Source organism: Simochromis diagramma, unplaced genomic scaffold (genome assembly GCF_900408965.1).
Source record: "Simochromis diagramma unplaced genomic scaffold, fSimDia1.1 OVJJ01000317.1, whole genome shotgun sequence".
In the NCBI taxonomy this organism is placed as follows: Eukaryota; Metazoa; Chordata; class Actinopteri; order Cichliformes; family Cichlidae; genus Simochromis; species Simochromis diagramma.
Window position 1 is genome coordinate 3,029,293 of NW_024386994.1, and position 23,478 is coordinate 3,052,770.

The following is a 23,478-nucleotide window of genomic DNA, read 5'->3' on the forward strand; positions in this document are numbered from 1 at the left end:
CACTTAAAGCACTGCTCCTGTAACACCTGTAACATTCAGCAGTCGCCTCATTGTTCTGACGCACACAACAAAACTACTGACTACACTACACACTAACTACACAAGATTTGCGCTAAACGTCGCAAATCTCTCACATCTCAAAACACCACCGTCACTCCTAAAACTTCCCCCGTTTCTTAACAACTAGATGCCACGTTGCCATATCATTTTTGATTGGTCGACATGGTACTTTTTTAGACGAATAGGAAAGGCAGAGGGGGTGGGGTTTGTTTTTGCTCACAGGTGGAGAGCGCTTTCGAGCCTTTTTTCTTATAAAACGCCGATTTAACCGTTTCTTCCCGCAGTAAATATAAACAACCAGTATTCAGGAAGAAAACCAAACATTGCATTTTTTTTTATCACAACTCTGGTTTTACGTGGTCTATCAACACGATTTAAAAACTGGTATAAAGTCCCCAATTTTTCCGTCAATTGTTCCGTCTGTCCTGCTCACATCTCCAATGGTTGTACACGTTGTCATTAACGTGGCTTCACTCCACATCAGCCACGCCGCTTTGCCAGCTAACACACCGGCGTTGGCACATAAGGACGCTGTCATAGCCTGTCAACAACGTTGATTGGCTGCGCATATACGCATTATTGGCTGGACTATGGGATAAGGTGGCATCGTTCCCATATGGGAGCAGCCAGTCACTTACTGACCAACACTGCAAAACAGAATTGTTAAAGTATTAATTTTAATTTCAATTCAGGTTAGATTTTTTTGTGCGCAACGCAGAATTTCTGTGCGCAGAGACTGTGCCAGCAGTGCGCAATTGCGCACGTGCGCAGCTTAGAGGGAACATTGCATAGGCCCACTAAAAGTTACAAAATAAGATACTATCAAATACATTTACTGTAAACACATCAGAAGGTTCTTTATGTGGCAAAAAGTTAGATCTATACAAAATGTTGCAGGGAAACGGAGAAGGAGCTCGTATAGGTTTGAGTTTTATTCACATCTGTTGTGCAGGTACAAATAGCAGAGTGGAAAACTTTATACTTTGTGTTTGCAAACATTAATTTATGAAGATTAATTAACATGAGTGTAGCACAAAGTAAAGGTGAAAGCAGTATTCTGACATGACAGTGCAATCAAAACACATTTTGCCACTACAATCTGTGAATAATTGTGACAAACAACTGTCATTTTAATATTGGACAAACTAGTTGTGCAGCCCTAACCTGAAATATGCTGTTTGTTCTGAATGAAAAACGTTAGTCTTTGGTAAACATTTTAATCGCATTTATAGATGCGATATGTTATTTCAGTTAAGACTAAATGTTACCACACGTTCCCATCATTAGAGCGCATTTAAAGTGTGGAGAAGTCTGTGAAGGTTCTCAGTCATCCAGGTCATCGTAGTCTAAGGAGCTTGCAAAGAAAAGCGTCTGGACTTCTTTGAGTTACTTGAAGACGTTTCACCTCTCATCCGAGAAGCTTCTTCAGTTCTAAGGGTCAAATGGTGGAGAGCCCAAGCTGTATTGAAGAATTTCTAACTTCATGTAGACTAAACAGCGGCCTAGAATTAGACTCAAAATCCTGCAGTTGCCCAAAATAAAGGGGGCATTAATGTACCAGATTCAACAGAACTCCAGAAATAACTGCTAAGATGGGTCCAACACATCTGAGTTCATGCTGGAGGAACTGTGGGACACACTCTGCCAACCACACTCATATTGTGGCTCTGCCCTAAACTCTGTGTATTCTGGAGGCAGATATTTGATGCTCTCAAAGACATTTTCCAAGGTAAATATTCCACTAAGTCCTACAGTAGCAGTGTTGGGAAGGATTGCAGAACATATTGACTGCAAAGCCAAAACTTACTTGCTAAATATATGACTCACTGCAGCCCTAAAATGCATAACTATCAGATGGTTAAAACCAGATATAATATATGGATCCATGTCTGTCTGATGGAACAAATTACATACTCAGACTACAGAAACAAGTCTTTGAGAAACGGTGGGGACCCATGTTACCTTTCCTATTACAATGAAGAACACCACCTAATTTTGTGAGCTCTCTCTCTCTACACACGCACACACGTGTGTGCTGGACATTCATGGCTGCTTTGTGTAGTTACAGTTGAATAGAGGAAGTGTAGGATGTATCACTGCTGATTCAAAATAACATGTAAGAGTTTGTGGAATGTTCTTTGTCTCTGTGTCTGTATATAAGATGTAAGGGCGGTGGCCACAATTCAGAGATGGTCCTGGTGTTTCACTGGGAAGCTCTCTCCACATTGTAATGTGTTTATTAAACCCGCTTCAAATCAAGCTCACTGGGTGCAGGTTATTGTTAAATTTTCCTCAACAATTTGGCGTTGTCAGGCAGGATTCCTCCGGTGAGTTTTGCTGAATCACCGGTATGCGGTGACTGGCCATCCTGAGGTAAAATTGCCTCAGTCCCACCGTTCCTTTGTTTTCAAAAAGGGGGAACGGCGGGGTGTGCTTCAGCAACTCACACATGCAGGAATTTTTAAAAGAACCAAGAGAGGCACTGCAGAGGATCTCCATCAGTGAGCTGTTTTGATTTGGGAGGGTTTTATACGGGTGTAATTCATGGTTTGTATCACTGCAATGAAAACTGATGTTACTGATCACGAGAGAGGAACATATGTTAGTGACAAGTTTCTGTGTTGTGTCCCACCTGTATCTACACAGACCCTGTGGTCTATATCATGAGCACCTACACATTAAACAACTGTAACATTATAATGGCATCAAGCTCACACTGAGGCCTGTGGGGCACTATCAGCCAGTGAGACAACAGACAAATTTCAGTGTTTTAACATATGAATATTAAATACTTAAGGGCTACTTGTTTAAACAATGGAGGTGAACGATACATCATCATTTTACATGATAATATCACAGATGATAGACTAATTGAATAGATTTTAGGTGCTTGTGCATTCTTAAAGTCTGATATGTTGAACTGAACTGAGTGTGTCAGCTGTTCAAAGCCTCTCCCAGTCAGTGCTGTTCTCCATGCCTGTCTTACTGCACATGGTGTTATTAGCACAAACACTTTAAAGGTGAACATTTAGGACTTACTGCAAATGTTACTATGTCAAAGTTTCTGTGACTCAAACAGAGGAAATTTTGATTTTTTTATTTCCACACCTAATTTATTTAAAAGTATTTAATAGCATATAAAACCCGAAATATGCTTCGGTTCACATTTAACTCCAGAAAATCATCAATCAAAACATGGATATTACCTGACCACAGATTTGTGGTGATGTCACTTCTCTTTTAACTGTTTGGTGTCTTTGCTTTGTTTGCTGGTTGTAGAAATGGTTTATTTGAGCTTTGAGCTGAGATTCAGAGGTTTCTGTGGACACTGCTCATGTCGGCACTTATATTTCTGACCTTTTCTTATAACCGATTAAACATGATCTCCTCCCTTTTGCCCCCATTTTTGGTGGTGTAGGCACAAATGATCAGGCATGACATTTTCATAATAAATAAGATACTGCAAATAATTATTTGTGCGATTGAAGTGAATTGAAAATGTGTATGCAATCATACAGTTTTAAAGATTTGGCCTAAATAACGTTGGAGTGAATGAGTCTAAACATGATGACCAAACTAGTGATACCCTGACACACACACACACACACACACACACACACTCACACTCACACACACACACACACAATGTTATGCCAGTTTCAGCTGAAACTATGTTTCAAACCATATTCCGGGTTTTTAGTTCACCATTTATGATGTTTCAAGAAGAAAATAAAAGACAGATCTGAATGTTTGAAAATGTTTTGGAAAGATTCTGTAAAGATGAGATGAAAAATACTCAAAGGATAAATTTAATTGGTTTATTATTTAGATAAGGTGAAAAAAGTTAAACAAACAAATAAATAAAGAAAAAAGGCAGAGGAGAGAAAACCCCAACAATCCCCTCTGAGCAAGCACTTGGCGACAGTGGGGAGGAAAAACTGCCTTTAAACGGGCAGAAACCTCCGGCAGAACCAGGCTCAGGAGGGACAGTCAACTGCCGGGACTGGTTGGGGGTTTTAAATGGATGATTCCTCATCCATTTAAAACATCTTTGGTGGAGTTTAAATGTAAAATGGGCAAAATTCATCGTGATCGTGACTCCTCACGTCAGCATGCTTGGTTACCCGACAACATTAAAACGACTTGCAAATATGTTTTAAGTGGATGATTCATCATCCATTTAAAACATCTTTGGTTGCGTTTAAATGTAAAATGCGCAAAATTCCTCACGATCGTGACTCCTCACGTCAGCATGCATGGTTAGACGATCACAAATAAATGACTCGCAAAGATGTTTTAAGTGGATGATTCCTCATCCATTTAAAACATCTTTGGTGGCGTTTAAATGTAAAATGCGCAAAATTCCTCGTTTTACGCAGGACTCCTCACGTCAGCATGCATGGTTAGACGATCACAAAAAAATGACTCGCAAAGATGTTTTAAATGGATGAGGAATCATCCATTTAAAACATCTTTGGTTGCGTTTAAATGTAAAATGCGCAAAATTCCTCACGATCGTGACTCCTCACGTCAGCATGCTTGGTTAGACGATCACAACAAAACGACTCGCAAAGATGTTTTAAGTGGATGATTCCTCATCCATTTAAAACATCTTTGGTTGCGTTTAAATGTAAAATGCGCAAAATTCCTCACGATCGTGACTCCTCACGTCAGCATGCTTGGTTAGACGATCACAAATAAATGACTCGCAAAGATGTTTTAAGTGGATGATTCCTCATCCATTTAAAACATCTTTGGTGGCGTTTAAATGTAAAATGCGCAAAATTCCTCGTTTTACGCAGGACTCCTCACGTCAGCATGCTTGGTTAGACGATCACAAAAAAATGACTCGCAAAGATGTTTTAAATGGATGAGGAATCATCCATTTAAAACATCTTTGGTTGCGTTTAAATGTAAAATGCGCAAAATTCCTCGCGATCGTGACTCCTCACGTCAGCATGCTTGGTTAGACGATCACAACAAAACGACTCGCAAAGATGTTTTAAGTGGATGATTCCTCATCCATTTAAAACATCTTTGGTGGCATTTAAATGTAAAATGTGCAAAATTCGTCGTTTTACCCACGACTCCTCACGTCAGCATGCATCTTTGGCTCTCCAACGGGAGATTGAGAGACCAGTGTTGGACTGGTTTCCTCTCCACTTGGTGACAGTGGGGAGGAAAAACTGCCTGTAAACGAGGACAAACCTCCGGCAGAACCAGGCTCAAGAGGGGACAATCAACTGCCGGGACTGGTTGGTGGGGTTAACAGAGGTGGAGCAAGACGAGGCTACATCAGGTGAGGAAGCCGTAGCGTCTCTCCTCTGGAACAAGTGGAACCATTTCTTCTTTACGTACTTTCTTACTTTTCCAGGAGCGCTTTTTTCTCCAGGATGGTTTCTCAGCTCGTGGATGGTTTCTGATGCTGCTGCTGAAACGAACTGAAACTTGCTGTTGCTCACCCCTATTTAAAGAAAAACATCAAAGGATTCTTAAGATCTATGACATCATCACTCCCTAAGCCAATGAGATTGTCGCTTTGGAGCGTGATGTCACAGGAGGCGGGCCACGCCCCCCGCCGCCATGACAGCTTCAGCTATGGTTCGTACGTGTTGTGTATTCGGTTGCAACGTTAGATCTCACGATCGTGAAGGCAAGAAACTGGATAATGGGCTCTTTTCATCGTTTTCCATCCTGGCGGCGACGTGAGGGATCCCATGTATCCGATATCACCAAACAAAGACGCCAGGCATGGATTGCAGCGGTGAGACGAGCGGATATCGAGTTCCGTGCAATCTCCAGCTTTTTGTTGGTTTGCTCGCGGCATTTTCTCTCCGGTGAGTTCTAAATTAATTCATATCACTATTAAAAGGCTTTTAGTGTTTTTTCTCAATGCGCTGCGGTCATAGATAATGAGATAAAACATGCTAACGTGTGATGCTGCACAACCACGTCATGTCGACTGAGTAGCTTTTGATTTGGCATTATTTCAGGAAAACCAGCATATGAAATGGATGTAACAAATCCAGACTGGGCACCAACACTGGGGCACGACGACAAACCTGTGTCAGACTCGGACCGGCACGCAAGGCGTATGCAACAGAAGCGAAAAAGAGCACCCATTGCAGGTAAACACCCCCCCCCCCCCTCCAAAAACATACTAAATTGCTCTTATGGTACACTAATCCACACATAACTTAAAGATGAATCACACACCTGTCATTGGAATATTGGTGTACATTAACCTTATGTATATGCACTATTTTTATCTTACAGGCTTGATGATCGATGAAGGTCTGACAGAAAAACAACAACAAAATAAACATGTCATGGAGGCAGTGGACAGCAATTGTGTTGGACAAGTGGAGGTTGACGTACCAGCTGCAAATGTGGACAGTGGTGATGGGAGTGACAGCGTCACGGAAGCTGAAGGGCAGACGAAGGATTGTGTGTGCAGTCAACAGGGCAGAGCAGAAATAAACCGGCTGTTGGAGGAGAACAGACTGCTTCGAGCACAGTTGCAAAAGACAGAGCTGAATGAAACTTTCTTAAAGGACGATACCGAAAAAGTAAGATATTACACTGGACTACATTGTTATGCTGTCTTAATGTCCCTCTTCAACACTGTCAAAGATTTCCTGCCAATATCGAAGAAACTGACAGGTTTCCAAATGCTCTTACTCACACTAATGCGTCTGAGACTTGATCTTCCAGTCCAGCATCTTTTCATCTATTCGATGTGTCCCACAAAACACTGTCTTCTGTCTTCACCGATACCATTGATGTTTTGTATGCCCGCTTAGGAGCACTGGTGCACTGGCCTGAGAGGCACTGTCTGCAGGCGACAATGCCTCCACAGTTTACTGAAACTTTTGGAAAACGAGTAGCCATCATTGTTGACTGTTTTGAGATTCGAACAGAAAGACCATCTAATTTAAAGGCACGCGCACAAACACTCTCATTACAAGGGTACACACACCATAAAATACCTCATCGGGATTACACCCCATGGAGCCATTTCTTTCATTTCCAGGGGATGGGGGGGTCGTGCATCAGATAAACACATCACAGAGAGATGTGGCATTCTTCAAAAGCTGTTACCAGGGGACGTAGTATTGGCTGACAGAGGCTTTGACATCAGAGATGCTGCAGGAATGATGTGTGCGCAGGTCAAGATTCCAGCTTTCACAAAAGGCTACTGTCAACTTGATGCAAGGGACGTTGAACAAACGAGAGCAATTGCCCACCTGAGAATTCACGTTGAGCGAGTAACAGGTAGTTTGCGCAACAAGTTCAAAATGTTACACACTACAATGCCAATCCGATTACTCTTATCATGTGACGATTGATAAGATCGTTAAGGTTTGCTGTGTTTTTGTTAATATGTGCCCCAGTGTTGTTGTCAAACCAGGGCCAAATGACACTTGCTACTGTTGAGTATTCTTAAAGCTGTTTTTTTTGGATGTACAGTACATTGTAAATAGTTGTACTTTGTGTGAAGTTGTTTTAATAAAACAAAAAAGAATAGTATATTTGTTTGTTTTTCTTTAGATCTATTCACATGTACACAGCAAACACATAAAAATGAAATGCAAACTATTTACATCGCACCACACAGCTGTCATCAATCTTTAACCACAACATGAAACATTACAGGCTATTTAGAGCAGCACGTTGTTTCGAGAAGTATTTCCCAACAAGTTCAGGAAGGCACACTTTACGAAAGAAGTCTTGTGCTTGCTTTAAGCGCGGTTTCCAGAAATCCACAGCAGGGAAGACGCGAATCACAGCAAGGTCTCTCTGTGTCCACACAACGAGGTCACAGTGGTTGGCGCCCATAACAATTTTTTCAAAGTACCGTCTCTTGGCGTCTTGCACAATCGGTCGCGATACAGCCCTTTGTCTTTTGCGCTGATTTTGAGCATGGTTCTGGCAGTCCCGAATCCAACACTCCAACACTGTGTGCTTGTTTTGCTTTCTGGCCTACTGACATGGCGCCGCGATCCCACAATGCACTGCGGCGTGACGTCAACTCCAAAGCCCTATTTTTTTTAAACTGTTTTCAAACTTAACTTAAAATTTCAGTGTTTTATTTGTATATTTGTATATTGCAAAACCACAATAATCTTCCAATTTAGAACTACAAGTAAAAAAAAGAACTAACATAAATAAAATACACTTCAGCTAAATACTAATTTATTTTCACAAACCACGCAGAGCCGCACCATAAGGACTAAAGAGCCGCGTGCGGTTGCCGACCCCTGATCTAAAGGGTTTAACAAAAAGGGGGCGCTTCCTGCTGGAAAATGAAATGTCCCCACTGGGCGATCGTGGCTCAAGAGTTGGGGGTTCGCCTTGTAATCGGAAGGTTGCTGGTTTGAGCCCCGGCTTGGACAGTCTTGGTCGTTGTGTCCTTGGGTAAGACACTTCACCCGTTGCCTACTGGTGGTGGTCAGAGGGCCTGGTGGCACCAGTATCCGGCAGCCTCGCCTCTGTTAGTGAAAGTGAAACATGCTTTCATCTGTTTTTGGTAATGTGCTGGAAAAGCTTGAAAATCTACCTTGAATGTGCTTAAAAAGTGCTTGAATCAGCATGTTCTTCCTCATTTGCTCCACCAGGGGGAGTTCCTCAACTATGACATCCTGATAGGAGTGAACCAGGGAGAGGGGCTGAAGTTTGTGGACGACAGTGAGGACAACGACGGCATCTCAGCTGCGGCGTTCGACTACACCATCTCCAACTTTGTTGACAACCTCTACGGATACCCAGAGGGTGAGGACGCCACCTCTGTACACTGCCACTTTTTCAGTTATTCCATTTTACAGCCTCCTCTCACTCAACTGCATTTTGCAGCATCATCAGGTTTTGTCTTATTAGGAGCTGCGTTTGTTGATCTGTTAGTTTTTTTCTGTTTACTGTATTCATTAAAATAAACGGATAATCGTCAAAATGACATATCAAAGCTTACATTACAGTTCTGACAGCTTGAGTTCACATGAATTTTCAAAAGAATATAAAAACCTGTGAAAGTGCTTTAAGCGTTTAAAACATGCGAGTAAAGAATGGAATCAGTAACATGTGAGCCCAGTGAAGTGCATCAAACAAGACAAGCGTGCTAAAGAGAGCCACTCATCCACATCACGGCGTGTCTGCGCCTTAACCTTTGAGGCTCTGTGGGCAGTAATGCTATCATCCCCCAGGTAGTCGGCTCCCAATCTCAGCGTCGCTGTTTCTGACAGATCGGCCTGCGAACCCGTCACAGCCGGACCACAGTCACAGTACAGACATGTTTGGATAATGCAGTCATGCTTCCTCTCTGTGCCTGTCACTCATTCTGTTATCTGAAAGACTTTTTTTTTTCCTCTCTAGATTTCTCACTCGCTTCCTGGCTCTTGGTTCATCTCACCAACATTTGCTTTGGTTTCATATCTTTTGATCAGACCGATCTCTTAAAAAATGTCTTGCACTGCTGTTACTTTACTCTTAGCAGTTTTTCACTTTTGTCTTTCTTCCCCCTCCTTTTGTCCCCTCCTGTGCTTCTTCACCAGGCAAAGACATCCTGAGGGAGACCATTAAGTTCATGTACACAGACTGGGCGGACAGGGACAACGGCGACATGCGGCGGAAGACTCTGTTGGCCCTGTTTACGGACCACCAGTGGGTGGCACCAGCTGTGGCCACTGCCAAACTCCATGCTGAGTTTCAGTCCCCAGTTTACTTTTACACGTTCTACCACCACTGCCAGACCGAGACGCGGCCCGAGTGGGCCGACGCCGCGCACGGAGACGAGATACCTTACGTGTTCGGCGTACCGATGATCGGTGCCACGGACCTGTTCCCGTGCAACTTCTCCAAGAACGATGTGATGCTGAGCGCTGTGGTCATGACTTACTGGACTAACTTCGCAAAGACTGGGTAGGCCTCATGTTGTAGTAGTGTAAACTGTACACGTTACTGTATGTTCTCTGATAGCCTTCTAGTCATCTTGAATACTTGAATCTGGGTTGCTAGTTTAATTCCCGTGTGGCTTTGAAGAATTGAACATACTGGTTCACCAAAAGCATCCAGATCCCAGAGCAGCCGGTTGGTCTTAGATAGTTGAAAGGTTGCACAGAGAATGGGCCTCCTGTCTGTATTCAGTGTATTGATGCCACATGTTACTTATAATGGAGACTGAATATAACTTTGAACTGAAACGTTTAACCTTTATGCTCCACCAGGGACCCCAACCTGCCCGTCCCTCAGGACACCAAGTTCATTCATACCAAGCCCAACCGCTTCGAGGAGGTCATCTGGACCAAGTTCAACTCGAAGGACAAGCAGTACCTTCACATCGGTTTGAAACCTCGTGTCAGAGACAACTACAGAGCTAACAAAGTGGCCTTTTGGCTGGAATTAGTCCCTCATCTTCACAGCCTGCACGACGTGCTCTTTCCCACCACTACGTGTGATAGGTTTGTAACTTGAACCCATCCGCTGGAACGTTGAAGACAATATAATTACACTGCAAAGCAAGACACAAGTAGGCAAGCTTCTTCATGTTACTCGTGCACGGGAGAGAACCGGACAGAGCGCCGTCCCTTCGCTTGACCCCAGTAGCTCTCGTCCGTCCTCCCGTACACTGTCCTTTTATTGAGGTTACATGAATATGCATAGGTTCATTAACATATGACGTCTACATAGGTATACATGTGAACAAAGAATACTGTGTGTGTGTGTGTGTGTGTTACTGCTGATCAAAGAGTCATATAACATGAAGGCAAACATCCTTGGTCAGGAAGAGGGTAGACTAGACCCCCCTCGGTAAGGAAGTCCAACAGTTCATCTAAACAAAAAGCACTTAGACTAGAACAGATATACGTGTGTTTACTATACCATAAATCAGCAAAAGAAGATACGACCTCTCCTCTGTAGGGGAGTGAACTCACCCCCCTCTTCATGCTACACAGAGTTGTTACAGACCCTTAGGATGAGACATTCTTTCAATCTACAATTGATTATACCCTTCTAAGCATAAATGACAATCAACAATACAAACTCTAACATTCCCCCGTTTTTTGGCCTTTATGCTAGAAAAGTTCCCAATTATGAATACCTCATGTCTGACAGTTTTAACGCAAACATTGTTATATTCAGCATATGTCAAATCACCCTAAAGCACTGTAAAGATACACAGTTTAACAAATGTATTAGCAGTTATCCTATTCATTGAGCTCATCTCATGGCAAACTGCATCCTACAAGCAAACAAAGAAATTGTTGATTTAATAGTGAAAATAAGAAAGTAACATTTTCAAACACATCTCAGCTTCGTGATGCTTCCTCCAGGTGTGCAAATCACATGTCTCTCTGCAGAGTGGTTTGAGTTAACCAGGGCGTCATAAATGTCTCTTCCAGTTGTTTCCATCATTGTCCATAGGACCAGAGTCCAAATGTATGTAGAATAAACGTTCAAACATACCAGTTGGTTTTATTGTTTGTCAACATGGGTCTCAGCTATTTCCAAAGCTGCAGACCTCTCAGCACTCTAGTTTTATGGCCTCTCATTACCCCATTCAAGCCTTCGTCCTGTGAGGGGGATATTTATGACTCCTTAATTGTCCACGCTCTGCAGAGAAACACCTCTGTGGAAAGGGTGTAGGGTGGTCTTACTGCTGTTATGATCCCAGCAGTTCACAGGAAACTGCTATCATCACCACCATAGCTTCTGGTTCCTGTGCTTTCACAGAACCACGATGTCATCCTCGAACTCCTTCTGTGCCGTCGATGGAGCTTGGCACGCTCCTCTCATTCATCGAGTTTTCATATTCCAACGCTGCTGAAGGTTTAAGGCAGAGCACGTCGTACACCTTAGTTGTCTTCCTCAGCGTCAATATTGAATCTTTCATTTTATTTAAAATCTTGCTGTGGGAAGTCTCCTCTTGATCTCCTGGAAGCTCAGTAGCACAGCTCTCTGTGTCCTGTCTGCTGTGCTGAAGATGATCTCTGATCCTCCTGAAGTCTCTCTCCTGGTCTCAGCTCCCATCCTGTGGACAATCTTCTCCTCTATTTTGCAGGCAGTTTCATGGTCCTTGCTGTGGCTCCAAGGTCTGATCTCATGATGGGCCTCAACCAGCTTGATCTTTGACCTCAACCACTGCCTGGGCTCAGCTATGCCTGGAATGTTTCTGCTTCTCACTGGGCCTCTGAAGATTTCCCAGGAGATTACTTCTGCACCTGTATTTTAGAAAAACTTCTATTTGGAGAGCATGTCAACAATCATCAAACCACATTCTTTAGTTCAGTGAACTTCACTTATAGGCCATCAACAACCATCAAAGCCTCATCTGAACATGGATGCACCACTTGCATAGATTTAATACTTGTAAATAAACAGCTAATCACACAAATCACTGCAACAATAATAGTAAACATTGTTTAATATTACTTCTGGACCCCACCTCTTGACGCATGGACACCCTCATGCGTCAACTCACCAAAACCTGGACCCCTGTCTTAAAAACTGGCTCCACCTGCATACACAAGATCTGGAAATAAAAGCAAACTTCACACGTACAAACAAGTATATCAAAAGGGTAATAAGCATTCAGCACGGGCAAGACAAGTGTCATGTGCAGGTTTCCTCAAATCAGGAAACTACAATTATTTCCCCAATTTGCCTCAGACATGGATCATCCCATGTGCTCAGTTGACATTAATGTAATCGGTGACTTCTCTTAAGCAAAGTCACTCCACTCAATTATTATGATTATTATTAATATTATGATTATTATTATGGGTCCAAAAGTGGCCAGCAAATGAGCCCATAATAAACTTGTCCATAAACACCGTAATCTCTTATTTGTTGTACTCATGTCACTTGTCCGTTTCAGCTGAATCTTCCACATGCAGTCCCAGAAAAAACAAACATAAGCAATACACAGTGACTGTGGTCAGAGGAGGTCAGACACAGGTCAACAGGTTCCAGAGGTGCCATAAAACACCATAAAATCAACCATCCCTTCTCGTGGAAGGAATGTCATTCACATATAAACCCAGAAATCCTACAGTAAAAAAAAAACATTAACTAATCCTCTTATAAACCACATGATCAAACACATGATTAATCATCTGCTGCAAAGAGAAATGTGAATGTTAGCGCTGCGCAGGTGTGTACACCTTCTCACAGTAATTTCTGTGAGCAACACAAGCCCATGAATAACACACCTCTGATAAATTCACAAACATAAAAATGGCATTTAAAAGGTTAAACCCACACGCAACCCCAGATGTTGCTGTCATCTTTCTGCTCCTGTAACAGAGACACACACAGAGATACATCCACCCCTTTGTCAGGTGGGGGTTGGCTTCACACAATGGTGTTAAGTCAGTCAGTCTTGTCAGCCTTTACCAGTCAGTCAGCTTTCTTTCCTTTTACTCACGCATTCATACATTCATTTATTCTTTCTTTCTTTGCTGATAGTGGAATCGATTGTCGCATTTAGTTTCCACTCTCAGCAAAATGATGTCATTCCAAAAAGAAAAAGAACTTTAGATAGGATTATATCGCTGAATCCTTTTTTTAGGCTGGGACACTTATTTAATATTGTCCCAAATAAGTAGCTTTCTCCAGAGTCCATTTTAATGTGGAGACAACTCACTTGACACAATTTTCTCGACGACGTGTAGCACTTTTAATTCCCGACGTGCAGATCTGCTTAAAGAAAAGAAATAGACAAACAAAATCAGTGCCTGTTCAAAAGATAAAAATGAAAACTATCAAACCAAACTCTCAGTGCACTGTGAAAGTATCAAAATAAAAAGGCCTTGTTAAGTCATGACACAAACTCCTCATCTCAGGTAAATCATACCATTAGCATGGTTCATCATACCATCATACTAATCGGCAGGCTCGACTTCACAACAGAAGAAAAATCATCAGCTAGATTCACTCCAAATCAATCATCAGCTGCACAACACACACATAAGCCTAATGTGTCTTATTAGCTATGAGTTTAATCACCAGGTCTGTGCTCTTCACTCATCTAAATCACAGATCTACTTTATTCAGTTTTCCCTTTTTCCCTTCATCATAAAACATGTGACATGCTGTCATGCACTTCACAAAAGAAGTTTGTTCTGACGTATTCAGAGTTGTATATCTAGATACAGAATTCACTCGCACATCAAAACAGGAAACTCAGTGTTTTAGAGTCTCCACTCAACACACAACAAACTACAACACATCTCATTCACTCGTACTAGAATTCAATCACCTTTCATTAATCTAAAATTGATCAACTAAGTTGCATATCAGCTATTAACCCACTAAGTTGACAGGACGACAGAAAAGCATGTTCAAAATAGTATCACAAAAGACAATTTCCCTCATACAGTGAATTACTTATGCTGCATTAATCAAGCAGGAAGCTTCTCCCAATTTACCATTTTAACAACTAAATTTATTGTCTGATCACTGGTTGGTCAAACCAGGATTTTTTTTTTTCTCTTCAAAAGTTAAATTGCTGTCCTGCAACCTGGAGAGTCAATTTTTTGCATTGTATGAATTCAGTATTTGATAACAAGTGTCTGCTAAATTGACACTATTTTAACACTGATGAAAGATAACAAGTTAATTTTCATTGCATGTCTGTGGAGCTGCATATCCAGCAGAGCATGTAATGTGCTATGAGTTCCACTGATCTTTGCATCACACAAGGTGACTTTGGACAAGATGATAAACAGACTCATACACTTAAAATGTTGTCTAATCTTCATGAGCTCTCTTGTGTTTGGAGTGTTAGTATGGTTAATGCATGTTTTGCTTTTGTGTGTGATTTTGTATATGTTTCTATTTTCGCAGTGTTTAAAACGCCGTCTCAATTTTCCAACTTAAGCAGTCAGTTTTCTTTTCCCCAGGTTTGCTAACCCAAATTTTGATTTCCCACATTAAAAATAAAATTTGTGTTCTCACCACTCTCATTCTATTGTCCTCTGATGCGGTTGACTTCGTGCTAGTGGCTGAAGTGCTGCTGCTGCCTTCTTGGGCGACTTCTTAGCAGCTCTTCTTGGCTTTGGCCGCGGCGGGCGTCTTGGCTTTGGTCTCAGTAGCCTTGTTCATCTTGAAAGGTCCGGAGGCCCCGGTGCCCTTGGTCTGCACCAGAGTGCCCTTCGCCACCAGGCTCTTGAAGGCGGTCTTGACACGGGCCTTGCTCTTATCCACATCCAGCCAGAGCCTGCTTGAGAGCGGATGTGGGGACGCCGCTGCGCTCCTTGGAAACGGCCACGGCTTTCACAATCAGCTCGCCCACGCTGATGCCGACCTTCTTGGGTTTGGACCTCTGCACAGGGCGTGTTTATGATGGAGCCTTTCCAACCACAGCGCCGGCAGTTCTCCTTCAGCTTTGTCCTGTGTTCCACTGTCTCTTCTTGCCACTTTACTCCACAGGTGGCAAATGTCAAACTCCAACAGTCTCCTCAGTTCTCCTTAAAAGTTTTCTTCACATGCACAGTGAAGTTGCAGCTTGTTGTAAACAAAGTGCCATTCATCCGATCAGTCAGGATGATGGGTCTGCTCTTCTTCGTCGCTGGTGGGTTTTGTCCATATTGCTGCTGCTCGCTGAGACTTTGTGCTCAGGCTTGCTGCTGCTCTCTTTAGCTGCGATGATTAGGCCTGTGTGCTGCATCTAGGAGGATTGGCTTGCTTGTAGGTAATGAGACCTAGCACAGAGCGGCTGTAAATAAGTCAGCCAGAAACTTGTGCTGCTTTCCAATGATGTTTAACTATAAATTTCTTCCGTCCGACGCGTGCAATGTGGAAAATTGATACAGGTTTGGTCTTCACCTGAAAGTGACAAACTAAGACATGTTCATTATCATCATCACTGCTTAATCAACACACATCTCTCTCTCTCTCTCTCTCTCTCTCTCTGTGTTTTTGTGAACAGTCCTTTCTTTAAAAGCAGAAAATGACATTGTAGTCGTTTTTCGGCTGATCAACACAAAACCTTCCTGCTATGATTATTTTTCTTCGTCTACAATGTAACTTGCCTCTTTTTCACTCTTTTATTTTATTTTATGTCTTTACAACAGCTTGTGATCCGCAAAATCACCGCTCTCACTCACAATCAAAGGCAATTACTTTTGCACAGTGCACAAAAACACTGTGATGTCAGACACATTCACACTCACTTTTTCATCTGCATAAATAAACCATATGGCTGGAGATATGTGCCATGGTGATCCATAGGCATGATCACACGTTATTTAATTATTTTCAACCCAGCAAAACAAATAAACGAAAACATGATGCTGATGCTATGAACACTCCACACACATGAGTCAAGATGCAGGAAAACTGCACATGGAAACGCAGCACACTCTCTGTTTCCCTCTCTTTGAGTAGTTCTCAGACAGCTCTCGATCTGATAATGTGTAGCTTGCTCATCAGCTCAGAGAAAAAAAACTGCAACGCAACATCACACAGTAGTTGCAGTTTTTGCCCACAGCGGCAAAGTCTTACACTTTCATATTCAATACAGCTTCTCCATCATGTACTTCAGCATATTAGTTGTTTTCACAGATGTGCTGCATATCTCAACAATGGCTCATAATAAGACGACAGTCTGTCACACAGGTCAAGTGCCTCTATGCACTTCATTAGTTTAAATATTTATCTATATCACTTCACCCCACATGTCATTGTACTGAATTTAAGCAACCACAAGCTTAATGTAGGTTACTTTTAACAAGTATCCACCTCAACTATGGCCTGGCATACAGGCTGTTAACATTTTGTGTCAGGAAGGGGTGGGGGGAAAGCCACCCACCAGAGCATAGCTGCTAATGTGGGCTGGCCTTTTCCACACACTCCTGGTTGCTTAGGAAACCCATGCTAACAACAACAGCTGCTGACGTCACACACCACGCGGTCTGCTCCGCACACAATAACAACAACAACGACGAAAATGACAATAACACAAAATAGGCCTACTCTGGACTCACACCGGACCGCTCGGGACCCTGACCCAGCTGTGGGACCCTGACCCAGTCGCGCGACAAAACCCAATGAAGGGACGCTCGGGACACACACCCAGGGCGATTTCAAAACCGGACACACACCGGACGCTTGGGACCCTTGGGCGATTTAACCAAAACTTCTTTTTCGGGACACTAACCCAGTTATCGCTCCACAAAGCAGCGAACTTCTCAACGCCTCACAAAGTGGCGGAGACTGCACAACCACACGGTTATAGAGTCGGGCTCTTTAAACTTACTTGGCGTTGCTTAGCGTGTAATATCACCCTCGAATCCCGCCGATCGCCATTCATCGAGGAGAAAGACGGACCGCGAATCCACAGGAACTTCCTGGCTGACGTCAGTCTTTCGGCGTGTCACCCCCCCCCCTCGGTGAATGCGATCCCAGGGAACCGGCTCTCGAAGGACCAATTAATGATAGGTTTGTAACTTGAACCCATCCGCTGGAACGTTGAAGACAATATAATTACACTGCAAAGCAAGACACAAGTAGGCAAGCTTCTTCATGTTACTCGTGCACGGGAGAGAACCGGACAGAGCGCCGTCCCTTCGCTTGACCCCAGTAGCTCTCGTCCGTCCTCCCGTACACTGTCCTTTTATTGAGGTTACATGAATATGCATAGGTTCATTAACATATGACGTCTACATAGGTATACATGTGAACAAAGAATACTGTGTGTGTGTGTGTGTGTGTGTGTTACTGCTGATCAAAGAGTCATATAACATGAAGGCAAACATCCTTGGTCAGGAAGAGGGTAGACTAGACCCCCCTCGGTAAGGAAGTCCAACAGTTCATCTAAACAAAAAGCACTTAGACTAGAACAGATATACGTGTGTTTACTATACCATAAATCAGCAAAAGAAGATACGACCTCTCCTCTGTAGGGGAGTGAACTCACCCCCCTCTTCATGCTACACAGAGTTGTTACAGACCCTTAGGATGAGACATTCTTTCAATCTACAATTGATTATACCCTTCTAAGCATAAATGACAATCAACAATACAAACTCTAACAACGTGCTCCCCTGCAGGCCGTGACCCCGGCACCATGAGGCCCAGAAACAACGTTCCTCGAACCACTCGTCATCCTTACCCTACCTTCCCGTCAGATCCCGAGCCCGAGGGCTCAGAGCGCCCGCCCCAGGACCTCTTTCCCGGAGACACCCGCGACTACTCCACCGAACTGAGCGTGACAGTTGCAGTTGGAGCGTCGCTCCTCTTCCTCAACATCCTGGCCTTCGCCGCCCTTTACTACAAGCGTGACAAGCGGCACGAGATGCGCCGGCACCGGCTGTCCCCTCAGCGGGGCGGCCCCGCCAACGACCTGGCTCACAGCCAGGAGGAGGAGATCATGTCCCTGCAGATGAAGCACTCGGAGCACGACGCTCACCACGACATGGAGCCCCTGCGACCCCACGACATCCTGCGGCCCGCCTGCCCTCCCGACTACACCCTGGCACTGCGCCGCGCCCCCGACGACGTGCCGCTGATGACGCCAAACACCATCACCATGATCCCCAGCACCATCACCAGCATGCAGCCTCTTCACGCCTTCAACACATTCCCCTCCACCGGCCACAACAACACCCTGCCCCACCCCCACTCCACCACCAGGGTATAGTAGGGACAGGCCCGACACAGCGCCACCTAGGGACCAGGAACACTGGCTCTGCTACCGCTCTGGAAAGGAGGCCTCTCGACATGGGCCTTCCTTCTGTCCTCTTATTCTCTTCTTTCTCCAAAAGCAACTACACCTGCTGCGTCATGTGCTGTAAGACTTGGCAGCTCCCTCCACTGGTGGCATGTGGAGGTGCAACTGAAGTGTACAGCAGCAGATGAGCAGTTTGGGGTGGGTGACTCAGATCTTTCAAAGATACTGTTTTCAAAGACGGTCTGCTGTTTCCAGGCTCAAGACCTCCAACATTTGTCAAAGGGACGAATGCTCTCTCGCTCCTCGCTGTTTTCTCTTTTTTACGTTGGCGTCATCTCTTTTTCCATCTCCTGTGTGTTATGTGCACATTATGCTTCTCTTTTCTACATCCGTGTTTTACTACTGCTCTCTTCCTCTCATTTGACACGCCTCCCTCCTGCTCTTCTCTAAAAATTCCCGATCTGCTGAGCAGTTTGGAGGGGGGAGGCGTACACTAAACATATAACTATGAAAACACTGATATCTTTCATTCTACCAGCATTTTTAGGTGCCAAGTAAGTACTGCTGTGTTTCATTTCTCATCGAGGGAGAAGAAAAACGAAAGAAAAATAGAGTATCGCTATTTACCGTCAACTAACAGAGTTCTGTCATGTTCTCGTGACAAAGTGCCAAACTGGCCTCAGTCGTGTTTTTCTTTCTTTCATCTTCTCTTTTTTTGTTGTTTTGTTTGAAGCATTTGTTTAATTGTTGTTTTTTATTGTGTGGAAAGAATTTTTCTGAAAATATAGATATAGAGAAATGATATTATATATAGTTCTATATAAAATGTGTACAAAGGAGAAAGTATATAAAAGGGTTTTCTCAGTGGGGGATCTATGCATGAATTATTTTTAAAGACGCGGGGAAAAGGACACTGTACCTGTCGATGCACGTTTTCCAAAATCTAAACGAGTCATATCGCTCCATGTTTGCTACTTTTGGTTTTTGGTTTTCTCCCGCAGAGTAAGAGCATCGCAGGAGCTCCTGAAGTCAAACGACGCCTCCCAGCACTCATTTATTAAAACGGAGTCGATGCCAAAAGTCTTAAACGTTAGAATCAAAGCAACAGCTGTGAACTCAGTCATGGTGTCATGTGCAGCCTTCATCTTACTGTCACTACTTTTTCATTTTAGGGTACGTGAGGTAAAGCGTCCGTCGATGTAGCTTGATTGTACAAAATTATTTTTCTACGTTATTAACAAAACAGAGCAGAGACTGATGCTGCTCCTGTCTGACCCCCTTATGTCTGGCACGTGTGTGTGTGTGTGTGTGTGTGTGTGTGTGTGTGTGTGTGTGTGTGTGTGTGTAGGAGCGGCAGTCGCTGTGTGAGTGTGATATCACATCTGCATCACTCAAGCGTAGGCGGGCCCGCGTCAGACAACAATAAACAAAAAGCAGAAAAAGGCCAACAGTAAAAACTCAGACTCCAGCATGAGCTCCTTCCTGCTGCTTAACCAATCACCTTCCTCCATATCATCACCGCTCCCTCCCTCCTCCTCTCTCCATCCTACACCACCTTTGTTATTTAACACCGACCCCCCCCCAAACTGATAATCAGACAAATTCCCAAACACCTGACTTCACTGTGTCGACACCGTTCCTGACTATTTCTGACCTCAGGTCAGCTCTGCTATTATCCTCACATTAAGGGTTCGTTCACCTGCCTGCAGATGATCTGTGAGCTCGTCGGTTGTAAATTAAACTCTAAGCACACTGAGGGTAACCGGGAGGCGTTCAGGGCCTGCAGTGCAGAGCTGCAACATGAAAAAAAGGGATGGGGGCTCAGATCTCCTGAACAGGGTAGAAACAACACGGTGGGTTTGTGCTGTTTGTGATTCCTGCTCCGTCACTCTGGTGGAGACGACTGCAGCTCAGCAGCGCTCCCTGCTGATCCTCTGATGAAGATGTCAACAGTATGTAAACTGAGCTGATGTGCTGCTGTTTGAGCCCACAGTGGTAGCGTACGTCCAGTATGGGAGAACTTAGTCACCGGTGCTGTCTTTGCTTGTGCTCTAGCTTTAGCCTGTTTGATTGTTTGTTTTCTATTTTATTACTGCCTAAAAGGGGAGGTGGGGGAAACACATGCCTGACTTCTCCTGTCAGAGGTTTTGTAAGCTCACTGGAAGGGAAACGTGCACAATGTAAATCATAAAACAACTGACTGGGGCTGTGCTGCAGGTGGATCAGTGCTGTGGACAGTAGCTGTGGAAAAGAGACTGGACAAAGACTCTCAGCCTTAAATACAGGACAGAGGATGATCCGATCATCTTTCAGCTAACAGTGTCGAGCAGAAGGACGGCCGGCTGATGCGTCCGTACGAACCCTTTTGTACTCACTCCTGTGTATAAGGAGGCGGCGAGGGGTTGTGTAGTTAACCTCAGCACCACACAGCTACAGCAGAGGAGAGAACACAAACGAGTCCTTTCATTCGGCTCTGTTCTTTCTCCTTGTCTGTTTTATAAGCTAACACTAGAGGGCGCCATTGTGGCACATTCAGCGCTCACTCTGAGGTCACTGGACAGAGAAGAAAATACCAATCTGGGAGACGGATGGAGACGAAACATCTGGAAGATCAGAACTGTACATTTTTAAGTGTAAGAAAAAAAAACAGACAAAATATTTGTAAATATTAAGTTTCTTGTTTATTTTATGTTTTGTTTTTTGGTTTTTTTGGAGTGAATGAATGATATGCTTATTTTGTGATGACGAAAGACAACAGGTGCAGTTTGTAATGAGAAGAAAAAAATGGCCGTTAGCTTGAGGTTTCAAATGAGTTCATCCTTACCACCGATCAGTTTTGTCTTTGTTTTTTCAACATTTATTTTATTTTTGTCATAACGTTGATCGTTATCATGTGACCATCCTGTAGCAGGAAGGTCGCTGTAGCAGAAGTCATCTCCACTGAAGCCCCCTCACAGCAGAGGGCCAGTCATGCTGTTTATTAGGATTTGCTAGTTTTCAGTGAGAAAAAACATTTTCATCAAGTTTTAAATCCTTTCGTTGCTCTTTTCTCTGCGATTGTCATAAAATCGTCGTCCTCTTTTCAAGCCTTAGCTCGCTTTTATTTTGAAATATGAGTCTTGTGATCAGAGATGAATCTGTGCTGCATGATGTGCGTAACATCAGAGCGATAAAAGCCAGCTTTGCCTTTCAGTGATTCGCAGTAAGGACATAAATGACCTAAACTGAGACTGAAAAAAGTGCAGTCAGTTAAATGTTAGCTCACCTAACATGTAGCAGTGTTTACATGTAGCCATGTTTGACAGACTCCAGGGCTTTGATACCATAAGATGCCTCATATCCTCACAGACTCATGAGATCACACAGGTGGTCTGACCTGCTCGTGTCACACTGTGCTGTCTGTCTGTCTGTTGTTTTTCTCCTGCAGTGATGTCATGTAGCAGAAAAACAGTTGGATGCTGGAAAAGTGCAGAGCGATGGGTGACGTGGGGAGTACATCACAGTCTGTGTGTGTTCAACAGCTGTTAGAGCCACACTTTGTCCTTTCTGTGGTATAACTGCTGGATTTAGCAAAGCAAAGCAAAACTTCATGATTGGATGATCCTGTGTCACGTCCACAGTGTCAAACGTGCACAGAGACAGTGACACCCACAGAGAAACCCTCAGCTTGGTGTCCATTGCAAATCTGCACCTGTTGTCTTCTTTCTACTTTCTTTGTTGAACTCAGAAACTCGAGACTTGAGATGAAGAAAAATGTTAAATAATGGAATAAAAAAAAGATGATTATTAAAAAAAGTAAAGTAAAATTATATAAATAAATGAGGTGATGATATTTCTGTTTACTTTAGAAGTTATTATACACTGTATGCTGTGATTCTGATCTGGGAAACATTAAAGACATTCATAGCCAGACTGCTGACTTTGTGTTTTTATTCAGTCGCCTAACAGAAGTGCAGTAAGAAACGATTTAGCCCATCCTGATTTCTTAGCTATTTGCATATTTGCCACACTTACGTGTTTCAGATCGTGAAGAACATTTTTATGATAGATAAAGATGACCAGAGTCAGTGTAAAATAAAGCTTTTACATGTATTGCTGGGAGGTCGGCAGCTCCCTCCACTGCTTGGCCCTCTGTGAAAAACAACTGGGATCCAGCTTCCCTGTGATGCTGAATTATATAAGCGGAAGAAAATAAATAGATAGAAGGATGGATGATTGTATTTTGTGTACAATCGTTGAAGTGTAAAAAGGGTTGGCCCTCCGTGGTGCCCTAAGCAAAGTTTGATTTTTGGGGCTCTTTAATAGTGCCAATAATACTGATTAATGATCACCTACTATAAATGTATTTCATTTTCTAATGTTGATGTTGTTGTAATCCACAGTGAAAAATGTCATAAAAACAGATAACAAATTTGCAACTTTCATGAAAAATGTTTTCATTAATATTATAAAAAAAAACAGCAAAACACCTCCCCCTGCTGGCCACACAGAGAAACAATAGATCAAACCTGAGAGCTGCACAGTTGCAGCAGTGTGGTTTACGTCATTCTGTTGTCAGCCTGTTTAACACATCGGTGGTTTCTTATTGACATGTCTGAAGATCTGAAATCGTAGTAAATTCAGCTGCTATTGTGGGCTGGGGATGATTTACACTTAACATTTTAATAACTGGGTACTGAATGTCAGAGGCCCAAAGTTCCCTCTAATTTTTCACGTGTCTGAGCGAACACACAAACTCCCTGAGCGATCCC

At 43.3% G+C, this 23,478-nt stretch overlaps 1 pseudogene; it reads left to right on the forward strand.

Moving 5' to 3' along the window:
• Window positions 1-5,628: 5,628 nt before the first annotated feature.
• Window positions 5,629-20,529, forward strand: LOC120739087 (annotated as a pseudogene).
• The last annotated feature ends 2,949 nt before the right edge of the window (window positions 20,530-23,478 follow it).